Below are 16,784 nucleotides of genomic sequence, written 5' to 3'. Positions count from 1 at the left end.
GCCCGCCCTCCGCCTCCTGCTCCGCTGCGGCGGCCACGTCCCGACTTCCCGTCCCCTCCGACCCGGATCTTCCGGGACCGCCCACGGCCCCGCCCCGCGCGGCCCCGCTCCCGGGGCACGGGAAGCGCCCGGGCATGGGGCTGGGAGTGAGCTCGCCCCTTTCCCTCGGGGTCACTGCCCTCACCAGCAGTTTGGGGAGCTGCCGGCACCCATCCACAGGCCTTCGCCCCCTGCAGATCCGGGGTGACAGGAGTGTCCAGGGGGAGCCGCCGCTGGACACTTTGTCAGCGCTTTTGGGTTGCTCAGTAGAAGGGATAATGATTTTTCGACAGCGTTATATCACAGACTGAAAGTATAGGAAAGACAAGGAGCTACTGGAGCGGGTCCAGCGAAGGGCCACAAAGATGATTAGGGGTCTGTAGCATCTCTCGTGAGGGAGCTGGACCTGTTTAGTCGAGAGAAGATGGAGAGAGGATCTCATTAATGCATATAATATGGCAAAGGCGGGTGCCAAGAGCATGGTGCCAGGCTCTTTTCAGTGGTGCCCAGCGACAGAACAAGGAGACATAACCATGAACTAAAACACGAAGTTCCACCTCAACATGAGGAAGAACTTCTTTACATTGAGGGTGGTAGAGCACTGGGACAGACTGCCCAGGGAGGCTGGGGAGTCTCCCTCTCTGGAGACATTCACAACCCACCTGGATGAGCTCCTATCACCAGCTCTAGGTCACCGTGCCTTGGCAGGGAGTTTGGACTGGATGATCTCCAGGGGTCCCTTCCAACCCGAATTATTCTGTTATCCTGTTATGTCACAGACTGAAATCCTTTTGCTCCAGCAAGAAGGTGGTATGGGGTGTGTCGCTGACCTCTCTCCTCTTCCAGGAATCGTGCTTCAGGCCTCACACGGGAAAGGAAAGAAATGAGCTAGAGAAGGGAAAAAAGAGCACAAGGCAATTACTTCTCCAAGAGCTGTATCTGCAATTAGCTCACTCCCTTGTGACCATGAAACACCACTCACAATACTACTATTATCATGTGCTGTGTAAGGGGAGAGAGTTGCTCCCATGCACGGCTGAGGAGGTTTATTCCCAGCACAAGCAATCCTCCTTGCAGGATTTCGAGAGGGGCTGTGTTAGCATGGAGTGCTTTTGGTCACGTTTCTCACCCAAACCGAGATGCAGGCTGCACACCTGGGAAGTGGCGCATCCCTGTCTGGTGGTTCGTGAAGCCAGTGCAAAGGAAGAGAACAGCACAGCTCTGCAGCCTCCTGAAACTCGGGGGTTTGGGGGTGGGGAGTCCCTCCTGTCCCCAGGCTTCACCAAATCCTGCGCCCCTTTCTGGGGTTATCCCCTGAAGTCCGTCACATTGCCTAGTTTATCTACCATTCAAGGTAGATTTGGATCCATCTGTTTCTCTCTCAGGAATGTTGAAGAGATTTTATTGTCCCACTTATAAAATGCTTTGAAGCCTTTGGAAGGTGAAAGGGAGAAGAAATGTAAAGTACTTAATTTCGGTTAGTATTTCTTGAGAGACCACACAGGGCACTGTTTACAACACATGAGGCAGAATTTGATTCAGATGATGAGTCACCTAAGCTTCAAAAGAAATTTTGCAACTAATTGGAAATCCTTTGTAGCTCCTTCACTAGCATTTTTTTCTTATTGAGGATCAAATGTAACACCGTATTGTTTGCTTTTTTCCTGCCAAAGACTGGAAAACAGGGGTGTACTGTCCTCTTTTGATGGTTGGAGCTCTCCAGAGCACACAGTTCTCTGTATTGACCATTTGGTGCTACATCATGGACCAGACTAACAGCATAAGAGATGATTTTGTCTCCTCATACAAGCCTGCACCCTGCCTTATAAGTCTGTCACTTCAGCATCCAACTTCACTTTAACATTTAATAGTTCATTTATAAAATCACTTGTATTGAAATATCTGTTTTCAAAGTTTGATCTGGCACATTTCCTGCTTGTCTTGAGGAGTTAACACTTCATAAATATTTTTTCATGGCATAAATTCTACACTTCAATCCAAAGTTCCTGCTTTAAGAAACTCTAAATTCTTTATCCTTAAAATGCATCCTTAGAGTAAAAGAAACTGAATGTCTGACTGATCCCTATTGATTTGCTGTGCTTCACCCATATGGAAGAAAATTCTCATTTTATTTACTGTTAAAACCAGAGGTATTTCTGCCTCATGGTAGGAGACTGGTCTGAAACCAGGCAGCCCTTATTTTAGGTGTTTGGAGGTCAAGCTAAATCCAGGATGCTGAAAAGCTGGTTTGGGGAATAATTACAGAAAACTGATTTATATCCTGACAGGCTGTCTCCTGCAGCAAATGTTTGGTATGCTTAGCAAATGTGAGACTATGCCTCTCTTCTTGTGCCAGCTTTGCTATACTGTGCAAGAGGCATGTGAGCTGGCAGCAGTGGAGCAGGTTCCTTCATGAAGGGCAGCATAAACTCTTGGAAGGATCCCAGCTGGAGAGTGTAAGCAAGATGTCTTTGCTTTGCCTCCAGTCAGGGAGCCACCAAGCAGCACAGAGCTGCCCTCAGTGGCTCTCAGCCTGCCTTCCCCATAGCACAGCTGCTCTGGAGAGTGTGGAATGGACATGTTACATTGACGTTCCTCTGTTTCATGGTGCTTCCAAGTTGGATTTACAAATACGGAAACTTGCTGTTACACTGTGGTGTCAGTAAATGCTGTGATGTGCAACAAGGTGAGTGCCTGATCAGGTGTAGAAAGGGGATTAGCTGTGAGATTATACATTAGAAAAAAATGGAAATTCAAATTTTGAGAGGCGTCAGGAAGTTCTGGTCAGTGATAATTTAATAAAAAATTATTAAATATTTTTCCAGAAGAAAATTCTGCATTTTCAGAGATAGTTATCTGTGTTACAGCGTAGAATCCTGGCTCATCTGGCATAAAATGAAGATTTATCCAAAGCCACGTATCCAGGCAGCCGTGGGGCCCTGAGCACGTCCTCCGTACTGCTGGAGGTCTGGCTGCCAGGGCTCAGGACCTGCCATGGGGAGCACTCCCAGGCAGCTTGGTCGGGAGGCCACTGCCAGAACCAACGCTGGCTCCCTGGCCCTTGGGAACTCCTTCAGCTGAAGCTCTTGTCCTTGGCCCTCACCTGAACTATGGCCACAGGCCCCCAGGTCCTCACCTCATCTTGTACTCCCAGCCCCCTTGGCTCCCTGGCCCTCAAGGAGCAGCTGGTCCTGGCTGTTCCCTGCCAGGCAGCCAGAATGACTTCCAACGCCTTTAGTGAATTGCTCATCAATCCTGTAAATGAAGACGTATTTCCCAAATGATTATGACAAATTCCCAATAATTTATGTATTTGAGAAAACCCTTAGCTTAATTCACAGATAAGATGAATATGCTCAGTTCAGCCAGTAAATTATTCACTTGTTTCTTGGAACAGCGGGTTCTGCATGGGAAGGGAAACACGGAGGAAATACAAGTCCCAGAGAGGCAGTCTAGTCCAGCAACAGTGCCCTCCAGCAAGAAATGTAGACCTAGAAAGTTTATAGAGAATAAATTAACTATTTAATTCAAGATGCTGAATGTTTTGACAGTTAAAAATACCAAGCTACTCACTGCAATTATACAATGAAGCATTAAAACATTCATAGGGCATTAGCCTCATGTAAACAAACAGCTCTTCCACTCTTCCTGGTGCAAGAGTGAGGAACCTACTTCTTGCAGGTACCAGACCACCAGCCCTTCCTCCCAGACACCCCTGGGAGAAACCTGTGTGCTTCCTGTGGCTTTGGCTGTCCTTTGGAAGAGTTCCACTTACACAGTGGTGTCTAACAGAGGAAGGAGCCCCAATTTGAAAGATGTGGCCTAATGTGGTGTTTGCTACAGCAACGGCTGCTAAACATTTGATTGTCTCAAATGAACATCTCCGAGCAGCCAGGTCTGGCACTGTGCCATGGGCTCAGAAATGCAAATCACTCACTGTGGAAATATTGTTATCAGCTTCTCAGGAATGGCTGTGTTAAATAAACTGGGTGTGAACATCACTTCCAGCCCTAGTGCTATTGTACCAGCCCAAAGCTCCCATAGATGGGAAGGACTGGAGTGTCTGGAAAGAAAGGCTACGTGTACCTCTGGGAACATGACCAGGTTAATGGATGAATTAAATTCTCCAGCATTTGGCAATTGAATAGCATTTGTGAGTATTAACAGAATTGACCTTTTTCCAGAACATGACAGTTCCGTTTCTCTTTTTATTGTCTTCATCTTCTATTCATGAGAGTTGTACTCACTGAACAGACCAAGACCAGAAGGAAGAAAGTGTTCAAGTTCTTTTACTTTAATTACAGGCTTCCTCTTTGTCTGTCTGCCTTACAGGACAGATACAAGCTGTTTGGTTAGGAGCTGATCTGACACTGTAAAACCACCCAGGGAGACACTGTTACAGTGTAGTGGATTCCAGGCTCTGCTAGCAACACAAAGGAAAACAAATTTGGTTTGTGCTTATGTCTGATAAAATCTAGACTAAGAGTATATGTAAATATTTTTGTTTTCCCCTTGTAGTTCTCTTGATCACAGTCATTTTATAGAAATTAATTTTTTTTTTTTTGGAAGCATGCCGGAAAATATCTTTGTCCCAGGACTTACAGTGAATCATAGAATCATCATTATCATCTGCCAGTGTTGCCCATTTTGGTGACCACTCAACCTCATCTTCCACTCAGCTGTTTTTTTTGTGTCTGCTTGTTGGTTTGCCTTAAGTTTAAGAGCTCGTGGTGACCCTAATGTACGTGTGACAGACAGCAGATATTCTCAGTAACTTTATAGATGTTCAGGACATGTTAAACTCAAGGATCACACACCAACCATTCATGTGTGCACAGGAAATTGGGTTTGGACCTATTGGGTCTGGAACAACAAAGGCACAACAGGAGTCACAGAAAGAAAATTCTCTAAGTCATTTGTATGTCCTTTTTCATTACTACTTGTTTATGCAAATGTCTTATGTCTGTGGAGGAAAATAAGCTAACTCAAGATTTTATGTTCCTGCTTTTCAGTGAAGCAAGAGAGCACTTTAAATCCAATTCTGCAAGACCTCCACCACCGTTTCCTCTGAACTGAATAGTTTCAGTTTTTCTAGGAACTAATCACAAAATAGCAGAATAATTAGGGTTGGAAGGGACCTCTGGAGATCATCCAGTCCCACACCCCTCCCAAGTCAGGGGCACCTACAGGAGGTGACACAGGAACATGTCCAGGTGGGTTTTGAATGTCTCCAGAGAGGGATACTCCACAACCTCCCTGGGCAGCCTGTCCCAGTGCCCTGCCATCCTCAATGTAAAGAGGTCCTTCCTCATGTTGAGGTGGAACTTCTTGTGTTTTAGTTTATGACCATTGCTCCTCCACCTGTTGCTGAACACCACCAAAAAGAGTGGTACCAACCTCTTGGCACCCATCTTTGAGATATTTGTATGCATGAATGAGGTCCCCTCTCAATCTTCTCTTATCCAGACTAAACAGGCCCAGCTCCCACAGTCTCCCCTCATAAGAGAGATGTATTTATGAAAACTGAAAACCTGAGAGAGAAGGGGAAAAAATGGAGAAAGGTAATTTTCCAAGTAGAAACCTGCATGCAATTTCTGAGTGAAAACCTCTATGCAGTTTGTGTCAATGCCTGAAAATAACTGCAATTCCATTTTCTTGTTCCTTCAGGAGGTCTCCTTTCAAGCATGGTCTGCTGTTGCCTGGCACACAGAAGCAAACAGTGCCATGTGCTGCACATCCTGTTGGACAGCTCTGAAAGACGGCAGTAGAGCTGCAAGTTTGGAAATGACTTGTGGTTCCTTCTGGGGCCTCTCTACAGCAGGTGGATAATAGTTGTCTCTGCTTTGAAGCCAATACTGTTCACTGCGCTGCTGCCTTGCATTTATGTAGTTATTTATGGTGACGTTCACACTGATTTCTCTAATTTACTATGTGAGGTGTAGAATAACAGTCAATGGGATGTAGGATCTGGCAATACATTTTCAGCTATGTCAGCAAATACTGCTGGAATGGCATTTATTGACAGACTGCTAGAGTGACTCCTGAGGAAACATACACATGCTAAAGTCCATCTTCACTAAATATTCTCATTTTGACAGACAGCAAACATCCCATAGCACGGACACAGTTATACCAGCTACAGGTGACCGTAAAAGAACAGTTCAGTCTAATAAATGAAGTGATACCATTTAATTATCTTAGGCTGATATGATTGCATCTGCTGCAGTGTAACTGTGTAAACAGTCACGCCTTCCACAGGCACATGAGCTGGGAGAAGTACTACAGCACTTTTATCAATAAGTCTTTGCCAAACAAGATACGGCAGGAAATTTGAGCACTTCCTGAATTTAACCAGCTCCCCTTAATAAAGTGATTTTACAGAAGAGAGAACAGGGAAATTGATGCAATTAGCAATTGCATTTTTGGCTATCTGCCCAGAGAAAACTGAACCAACAGCCAGATGAATGATTTCTATCCATGTAAATTTAGAGCACATACGGATGGTCTTTTAAAACACCTCCAGAAAGCGTTTTATCCAGAAAGATACCTCAGTGTCAGGGTCTGACCCCAACTAGCACATGTCCCCAAAGGGGACAGGAATGACACATGCCTGCCCCTGACCTCTGATGCTCCAGACATGTCCTCCTCAGCCCTGTGCTACATACCAGCTTCTTCCCTCTTGTGTCCTTTCCTTTTGGCTTTATTTTCAAATGAGCTGTACCTACCTTTGAGACTCCAAGCTGTTCAGTGGCACAGGAAATGATAGGCAGGGAGACTTCTTAGCAAAACTACTGCCCCTTCTGCCTCTCTCTTGGGAAGAGCAAGGCTATGTGTGCAATACATGGCATTATCCGTGTCACTCCTTCCATTCAGCAAACAGAAGGATAACACACCTTTCAAAAGCATGCATTAAACCCGTCCCTCTTCATCTAATTATCAGATGCAGTCTTTAATGGAGACCATGCAGCTGGTTCCCATCTGCTCAGCTGTGGCTCACTTTTGTATGTTATTGTTTGGGGTTGTTTCTCCTGCTTTGGGTTAAATTAAGAATGAGGTTTCAGAAATGGCTGCAGCTCTGGCCTGCTCCCAGCCCCACACCACACACTCCCATCAACATCCTGGTTGCCAGCTCTTAAGCTCATCGGACCTCTCAGCAATCCCTCTCACCTTATCATGCAGACAGAAAATTATTCGCTTCCTAGGTTAGTTCTCTGCTGGCTTGGAAAGCAGGCCTGGTTCACCGAAGGGTCAGGAAAGCACTGGCAGCAACAAGAACATGCTGCCAGGGGCAGGGAAGCGAGGATGGGTTGTCCCTTTGGGGGCAGCTTGCAGTTGGAGCTGTGAGCTAATGCCAAATAGCGGTGGTCGCACTCCACCACTGCTCCCAGCTGCGTTTCCTGCCCTTTCCCTTGCACCAAATCTACTGTTGGAGTGGCTTCAGGGTGAGTTGATTCAGCTGGCTGATCTGGCTGAAAACTACTCATTTTTATGGCATGGTTACTTTGCTGCTGTTGTCAGCCAGATGAACAGATTCACCCTGTGGCCACACAGCCACTAGATGCAATGTAAGGAAAGCAACACAAACAGGAAACACAGACCAGCTTGTAGATACCTCAGCTGCAATACCAAACTGCAACCTAAAGAGCAGCCACACCGATCCAGCCATCCTGCTGTTCCTGCAATAGGCAGATAACTAGATAGTTTGCTTCCCTACCTGTGTTCTTTTGCTCTAAAGAACATCTTTTCAGTACAGGAAGTGTATTTTTATCTCCCTTATTCTGTGTGAGTAGAATTGCACTCCAGCAGGCAATTTCAACCTCTTCTGATTTGTGGACTGCTAATGGAGAGGCAGGTCCTGCATAGAGGGACTAAATCTATTGACTTCCATTCTTTTGTGGACTTTGGAAGTTACTCATAGTGGCAACAACCACAGACTGAAATGTACTCCACAGCGGAACTGCTGAGAATCACACAGGTCCCACCTGACTGGCAATAGTCTTTTGACATCTTTTTCTTCTTTAATTTCTTTTTATTTCTCATCAAGGATAATAAAATCAGAGCAAATTACCAGGGTGAGGCTGGTGAACAAAATCAGAAACTTTGAGCTAAAACCTCCTCGGTCCAGTTTCCTAATGGATAGTGCAGAACAAATTACTGAGACAGAACTTTCCATTCTCTCTATCTGTGAGCAGGCTGTCCTCACAGGAGATAAGCAGTAACATCCTTTTTTACAAAAGTAGTGCAAGATCTTTTGTTGCAAGGCAGAGTCACAAAGCTGAGTCTGTGTAGGGACTGCACTAATAACTCTGCCTCCTCTTGGCTTATAGATGCTCCTCTTGGCAAAACTGTGACTCCTCTCTCCATCACTGTAGAAGGCTGTCTTTTGGTAGGAGGGGGTTTCAGTGGCAATACTGGCTTGTAGTGAAATGCAGCCTCCTTCCTTTTATACTTCTTTCACTCTCTTTCTCCTGGCTTTATTCCCAGATCTGGTTCACTGCCCAGCCCTGTAAACTGAGTCAGTACAATTGTCAGGGTGAAGGGCTGCAAGGAGAGGAGTGAGATGAGGGAGATGGCAAAGGGAGAAGGTGGCAAGATCTCCTTAAGCTGCCAAACTCTCACTTTTCACCAACCCAGAGTTCAAGACTGGCACATTTAGTAGATCCATAATCTCACCCAGCCCCTTTGGCTTAAATTGTCTGTAGTTTATTTACACACCTTCTGGCCTCTGTCTTGCTGATGATTGAGAGGAATTGCTGCTAAAGAGGTTATATGTTTTCTTCTTAGACAGGGAAACATGAATCCTCTTCCTTTCACATGCTTTGCTGCAAGATAATGAAATCTTTGAATGAGGAGGAGAACAACATATTAACATATAATTTAAAGCAGTCATGAAGTCATCCACTGGGGACCTCATCATGTATCTCTTGTTAAATGGGGTATGGGATGGCTGGCATGTGTGGGAAAAACAGGGCAAGAGTTCTCGAAGGGAAAGTTTAACCAAGGTGATTAGATCTCACCAGCCAGTTTCCTGAACCCTATTCCCAGGAGAGAAGTATCTGAATGCCTGTTTCAGTGGTGATGCACTCCTACACACCAGTCCTAAAACAGCAGAGGTTAACAACATTCAAAGTATCAGCACTGCCCCCTGAGATAAAACACTATCATGATGAAAGGAGCAAGTCTCTGGCATCCTTTTGCCTGCAGAATCTGTATAAGCTGGGCACCACTAAAGGAGCATTACCAATGCAATTATGTGAGTTAAGAGCTGGGTCTTTTGGTGATAAAAGCCCTCATTTAGGTGTAGCTATACACACATAGGCAGGAAGAGTGTGTCTTTAACCTCACTGAGATACAGCAAAAAACCATATCTCTAGCATAGACAAGCCCTTAGGATCAAAAATACATGAATATCTCTTTTTGTGTGTGGCTTATATTACAGGCCTCCATAGAGTGCTCATCATTGTAATCCTTGAGTAGCAAACAATAATATTTTCCAGCTAGGGAACAGGCTCTGATATTCACAACAGCAACTGGCATTTCTTTGCAGATCAAAACCTGTGGTAGGAAATTCCTTGCCAGATGGAGTCCCAAGCACCACTAGTAGTGTGCCCAGCAACCTGTTATCCATGACAGACAGCCGGTTCTTGCTAATCCTCTCTACTCAAAAAGAGGGCAGTAGCAATCTTTGCCAGTTGAACCTTATCACTGTGGTGTGAAATGTCACTTGCAGGTCAGTGGCTGTTCGTTCTGGCGCCCTCACTACATTTTACTGCAAAAAGTAATTATCTCACTGTTAATCACTTTAGGAGACTGATCTAGTCCCTCAGCTTTAGTGGTCATGTTAGGAAGGGGCTCGTTCTGAATCCCACAAAAATGAGTATCCAATATGACTGGTTTGATGAAAATAACACTTATTTAGAGGCAAGTAATTTAATGCACAAAATATTTAATCATTTTGATCCTTTTAACTGTCATCTATGAGTCAGGAGAAAAATCCTTCAGGAGGGCTGAAAAGTCTTGAAGACCTGAAGAAGGAAATTTCTCTAGCCACATGTGAAAGAAGGAAGATGTTTGCTTTAGCATCACATTCATTTAAAAAAGATCCAAATTTTTGGTTAATTTTATTTTTTGAAAAACCTTGTTTTCCTCTACTGGTAAAATATATTAGAGGGAAAACATCTATTTTGTAAGAAAGTCTTTTTTTTTTTTTCCCCTGTGGCACATTACAAGATCGTCCCTTTTAATGCATTGAAGGAGTTGGTTTGATGATTCTTTCTGACACCTCAAAGAGCCGAGACTCTGCAAAGAGGTAGTGAAAGGATTAAATACATTACTTGGTCACTGTGGAAAATCATAGCCAGGGAATCAGAACACCAGGAGCCTGAGGTTTCCATGGCTATTGTATGAGACAGACACCTTCATCTTGTAACCCATCTAGGATTGCAGTGCTATTTTTTTGAACAAATGGGATCATGGCCAATGATTTACTAGTCTCAATTCTGGAAGTGTAGAAGCCACTCAGTTGTCTCAAAGCCTCAAACAAAGGTAGACAAAAGCTTTGCAAAAAGTCTCATCTGTCCTTACTTAAAATGGAGACTGCTCAATAGCTAAAGAACTGAGCTCTTAGTTATCAAGGGGTATAGTAAAATCCCAAATAATCTGCAGACTATTAGAGGACCAGTAAAGCCTCTGGCTGGGAAGTTATTCAGTGTTCAAGGATTTCCAGTATCCTGTTTCCTAGGTGCCATTAAAAACCCACAGTCTTTAATTCCACAGCAACTCGGCTCTCCCTGTGATACCATTATGTGTACATGGCTGGATGCAAAAACTGTGCCAGCTCTCACCTGACAGCATATTGCTACACACTGTAGCATGTAAATTAGTCTCTGTGTGTTGACACAAGTCACCCTTCTTCAGTGTCACTTTATTTAAACAACCATACAGTGTGTATTTGCATGTGTATCCGTACGTAGAAGAAACCATCTCCCCAGTCAGCTCTTCATCCTGCTCACGCTCCTTGTGCCCACAGCACAGCAAACAGCCGAGAGCCCTGGCAAAGTAGGGGAGCCTGAGGGGTTTCCAGAGAGCTGCCAGGGAAGGATGGGGACTGGGGCTGCTCCCTGGTTCCCTCCCAAGCTTCCCGTCTCACTAGAGGCCGCTTGCTTTCATTTCTGGGTGCCTCTGATTTCCTCGTGGATAAAATATTCCTGCTTGGGAGCTGGGTGCAGCCAGTGCTCAGAGACACACCCAAGCCCGGCCTGTGGTGTGTGCATTTCCACCCCAACGACTTTGTCTGACGCCAAATCGTTCCTCACATTGCCTGACTGTCCTGTCACCTTTGGTAACAGCCGTGTTTGGCAGCCAACCATTTCCTCGCAGACTGGTGAGCTCACGACTGCTTCAAACCCGTGTCAGAGAAGTTTACACGTCCCTTGGAACAGGTTGTTCCTCACCCACACTACAAAGGCCCGATCTGAACTACAAACCACACAAAATCAACCTGCCGGCAACACTGTGGCCGCTTCGCACTGGTTTAGTCCTGTCAAGGATGTAGAAACGAGCTGGAACTCAGGCTGATCCATTCAGCTCTGTGAGGCTGGAGGGTGTTGTCCTCCCTCAGCCTGTCTGGTCCCCATGCTACACCCCACCAAGCCAGGGCTCAGCCCAGCAGGATTTCAAGCAACCACTCCAGCAAACTGAGCACTCATGAAATTTTTTCTGAAACATTCTCTGTCTTTTTGATGTAGCTGTTGCTTCCTGGACTCCTATCATTTGAGCTGTCTCATGTGGTTGCAGAAAATGAAATTGGATGGACCACTGGTAATGTCAGCTCACCATCCAGCAGGCCAGTGACTCAAGGGAAGGGGGAAAGCAGAACCAAAACAGCCAGGCTCCCCTTTCTGCTCTTCCACTTGCTGGCTTTTGCATAACTGTGAGCAGGCCGCTCAGTCTTCCCATGTTCTAGTAAAACAGAGACACATCCCTGGAAAATGTATCAAGGCCCTCAAGAGAAGGAATTCTGCAGAGTGAAATGCAGTGATAACTCCTAAATGCTTATTGCTCAGATTTTGGAAAAGAATTGGCTTTACTAGAGCATCTACCATTTCAGGGCTGTCCTTAGCAGCCCTGAAAGCCAAGACCCCTCTCCAGTGCCAGCACAATTCCAGAGTCATTCACTTCTCTCTATTCACTCTAGGTTAACAAATCACAATTTCTTAAATAGTCCTGCTTTTATGGGAAATTTTGGCCTGGTTGGTGTTTTTTGAAATAAATGTGGCTCCATCCACTTAATGAAAAAAATAGGTTTCATATGTTGGATAATGTATTTCTGGACTTACCCCATGCAAGAAGTCAGTTTATCCAGAACTGCCATAAGGTTTTCTGCTTGGTTGTCACTGTGTAGGGATCACTGATAACACGTAGTCAAGTGTGAGGTAGAAGTCAGGCTATGTTGCAAAGCCAGATAAAATTACCTTTATGTTAACAAACTGTGTAAAATTACCCAGTTTGTCTAACCTTGAATTCCTCCTGGTTTCTGGGGAGATTTTGTCCCAAATTCCTTGAACTATATAATGATTGCTATCGTATTTTATTTTGGTTGTGTGCACATGAAGTAGGGCGGACTTGTAATACACCAGGGACTGTGTAGAGCAGCAGCTGTAACACTTTCAAAGAGCATTACTGAGCTTTTTATAGTTGGCTGCAGTTGACATCATGGCTAAATTGAGTCTCGCTCTAAAATATATTCCACCCAGCCTGTGCAACCTTAAAGCCATGCATTGCTGGGAGAAGAGAGGGTCACAGGAAGCAATGCAATACCAGCATGGAAGTAAAAGCCTGGGGATGTGTTTGCTTCTTTTTCCTGTATCCAGTAGAAATGGTCTTGAAATACTTCTTCAGGAAGAGCAGCCGCCTCTGGAGAAGACAGGATGAAACCTTTCATCTTGGGATCAGCAATCAAATCTGGTCCAGGTGAGCAGTGACTGACAGTTGGAATGACCTCACTGTAGGAAGCTCTCTAAGTGCCTCACTGATGTGTGTCCAGATTGAAAGAGGCCAAGTGCTTTTACACTTCTGTCACTGGTGCCACCGTGATGCTGCTGGAACCTGGGTAAAAGCTGCTGCACAGTAAAAATCATTGGTGAGGAACACCTCACACCCAAGCCCCTTTCCGGACAGGACCAGCAGCTTCCAGAGCTTTTGGGAGAGAGCTCTGCACCGTACTTCACTATTAAGAAAATAACAAAGCTAAGTTTGGGGAAAACTTATCCAGAACTCAAGGGTATTGACGATAATGGTCCTTGAGGATGACACCTGCAGCACAGACTTCCTGGATGAAATCTCTGCATTGTTTTAAATCCTTGCAGGATGGAAAACTACTGCCGAGGACCTTCTGCAGTAGCCTGAGGGAGAACAGCTGGGAACAAGTTCCATAAACCTGAAGATGAGGACTCGCCACACTGATTCAGAGCAACTCAAACCTGGCCTGTACTCTGCAATCCCTGTAGCTAACACAAGGGGATTAGGGAATAAGGAAAGTGGGCAAGGGTGGCCCTCCACACTGCAATGCTCCCTGAACTCACCTGGGTTACTACAGTGTATAAAAAGCCACACGCTTCTCCTGCCTGCTAGAGATATGGGGTGAAATACATGATGTGCTTCTTCCCTGTGCCTGCCTGGCATTTCTGGTCAGCTAGCAATGATGACAGCTCTTAGAGCTGAACTCACACTGGAGTCACACATACTAATCAAGTATTTTTCCCCAAAGTATCCAAAGTGTTGCCCGGACTCCTTCCAGGCTCCCTTTTCTCTTTCCATCATGATACAAGAGGTCATGATACAAGAATAGGAGCAGCCACTGTGACTGCTGCATGTAACTGGTTTTTTTGCCATGGAATATTCAAGGGACACTTCTGGTTCAATTTCTTTCAAGGGTGACTGCCCATGGGGTACAGGACATGCAAACTAGGGTACAATAAAATAGGGGAGGCTGAAACACTGCTGAATAAAGGTTTAGTGCAGAGGTTTCACCAGTGCTGATTGGATGAGGTCTAGCACTCGAAATGTCCAAACCCACTCCTTACTTATCTGAGTATCTATACTACTGTATTGCTGGATGTACTCCATGTGAATGTCCTGGGTTTCCTGGGGTACCTTTCACAGTTTTACAATCACTGCAACTCCTCTCCGAGTCTGTGACTGAGGACTGTTTGGTTTTTAGCTGTGGTTTCTTCTGAGGTCCTAAAAGATCCCATGAGGGAATGTCAGTGTCCTACTATTTCCTGTCCTACTCTGTCCTGACCTGCTCTGTTGCATCTTGCAGGGACCCACCATCCTAGGAAGAAGTCCTTTTAAAAGGCCAAGCCAGGGATATCTAGCCTACCTTCACCAGGAAAGGCTGCAAAATGCAAGGAGACAGTGCATCACCCGTCTGAGAGCCTTCCCTGGGCGTTGGTGAGATGGCCTGCCAAAAATGTCACAGGTAAGAGTTACTGGTACAGCCCTTTTCACAATCTGACACTTGTTTACTGTCTCAAGGGTGTGATGGCACAATTTCTCCTTACAACTACACGGACACAAGCCTCCTCTGTGCTGCAAAACGCATCATCCTCGTAGCCAAGTGAATCGGCACGTACCCAGTGCAGCAGCCAGGAATGATCAGCTCTGCCTTCCCCCTTCCAAAATGGAAAATTAATTTCTGCTTAGGCAGATGACACCAGCAACCACAGAAGTCTCCCAGCCTCACCCCAAGGTTGTTGCTGTCTTCTGTATGCTTTACTCTCCTTCCTATTCCACATCCAATGTTCAATTGAATGGTCAGTTCCCAAATGGCCCGAACTCCACCCAGAAGAAGAAAAAAAAAGCCATTATCTAAACTATGGCTATTCTGCAAGTGCTCCAAAGAGCACCTCATTACTCCTTTTTTTCCCAATTCATGATTTCTACATCCCTACATGGAGAAAACCAGCAACCCAGACCCACAGAGAGGATTTCACAGGAGTGCCTGTCCTTTTGTCATGAAGAAAAAGTGAATAAGGGTCTCCTATTGTGTGATGTGGTCCATGGTTTCTGCAGCTGCTGAAAACACCAGTCAGAGTTTGAGAACTGACCCTGGGAAGTGTGGAGAGAGAAGTTCACGCAGACCTGGAATGATCTGGTCTTCTGCAGCTCTTTGTGCATACACATTTCATATAGTCCTAAGTAAAATTCCCACCTGAAAACAGCTTTAAAATGTCAGTTAGCCAAAGGAATCTGGTGAAGCTGCACTGCTGCAAGATTAGATAAGGGCCTGGAGAGCAGGAAACAGGCACCAATCTAGCTCTGGAATAGAGATCTTCTAGGAACAACCCCGTGTGTCTCTGCCAGCATGCCATGCACCTTCCCTTCAGCAGTAGAGCCACAGGCAAGTTACAGTGGCATTTGATGTGTATGTTTGGACAGCCCAGACTTGGTTTTTCACTGTAAATGGCAACTTGCTGCTGTGCAAAGCTGAAATGCAAAGATTTGTTTGAGATGAAGGAGGTCAGGTTGGTCGGATGAGGAAAGAGTGCAACACACAGGGGTTTGCTTGCTTGGGCAACTGTGTGGCTCTCTGCATCTCAGTTAGAAATTATCAGTCCCTCAAGCAGGAGCCTGCTCCATGCAGCCAGAGGAGAGATGACCATTTGGCTGAAGAGATGTAAAATCAAGCTCTGTGGGCAGGGTCTTCGGTCTGTCAGGATTTTCAGTGATACCAGGTGCCCTATTTCTCTTGGACTGCTCTATACATGCCAGGAGTCTTGCTGCCTTGCCTGATAAGAAATACAAAACATGGAGGAAGGACAGTTCAACCAAGAGATCTTAATCAAAGGAAATTCCTTATCTTCTCCCTTCTGCCCTTATCCTAGCAAGATTTGAGAGAAATACAGCCTTTTTGAAATGCTAGAAAACCATGAATGCTGCTATGCTGGCACTGACCAAGACACACAAACTGTGAAACACCAAGGTGATGCTGTGATTGATGTGATATTGTGCCCACTTTTGCAATTTTCAGCCATGAAGACTTTGTCTACAGCCACACTTCAGGCAGTGTCAGTGAGCCCAAGTGTGGTGACAAAAGAGGACAGCAGCGGTAGAACTGTAAATAGAAACCTACACTACAATGCTGCTGCACCCTTTTCTGATCACTCAGCCTTGCAGCAAACTCTCATTTCTCCTTTGTGCATTCTCTTACCTGAAATACCTTAGGACAACCTCCCACATGTCAAAATATGGCTGCAAAAGAGGAAAAATGTGATCTCATAAAGATATGGGGGATGGTTAAGATGTCAGTAGAGAGCTGCTGTGATCACTGCCACCTGGAGTCACTCTCCAGTCTTGGATTGCAGTTGTCTCATTTGGAATAATGAATTTATTTGCTCTTTGGCATGTGTCCAGCAGCACGGAGAACCTTCCAGGGGCAGGGAAGAAAAGCTGTCAAGGAGAGAAGTCTTAAATCCCCCAAGTAACATGTGCAAGACAAGATTGGTCACATGCAAAAGAGAGGGGTAAGAATCAAGGGGACTAAAAGATAGTGGAGAAAGAGATAAAAGTACCAATAAAAGGAAAGAGAGGAAGACCTTTAGATAACGAAGGAGAGGATTAGAATATGAAGGTGACAAGGGTGCGCCCTTGGCAAACAGGGCCCAAGTCAAATAGAAAAATAATCCTGCCAGAAATAAAAGCAGAGGAGCTGAGCTTGAATAATAGGGGAAGAAAAACAGCTG

The 16,784-nt window shown here is 45.3% G+C and overlaps 1 long non-coding RNA gene across 2 annotated transcripts; it reads right to left on the bottom strand.

The window, feature by feature from the left end:
- Positions 1-2,865: 2,865 nt before the first annotated feature.
- LOC116784445 lies at positions 2,866-13,373 on the bottom strand. 2 transcript variants are annotated; one of them, XR_004356076.1, is made up of 4 exons: positions 12,556-13,373; positions 12,378-12,448; positions 8,755-8,861; positions 2,866-3,530 (listed from the first exon to the last, which is right to left on the bottom strand). It is a non-coding gene; the product is annotated as an uncharacterized LOC116784445 (long non-coding RNA). The 2 variants fall into 2 exon arrangements; XR_004356075.1 differs by having other exon boundaries at positions 12,378-13,373.
- Between the last annotated feature and the right edge of the window lie 3,411 nt (positions 13,374-16,784).

This window comes from Chiroxiphia lanceolata, chromosome 3, assembly GCF_009829145.1.
Source record: "Chiroxiphia lanceolata isolate bChiLan1 chromosome 3, bChiLan1.pri, whole genome shotgun sequence".
Lineage (NCBI taxonomy): Eukaryota > Metazoa > Chordata > Aves > Passeriformes > Pipridae > Chiroxiphia > Chiroxiphia lanceolata.
Note: the sequence above shows the minus strand (reverse complement) of the source record. Positions and strands in the feature narration are given on the sequence as shown.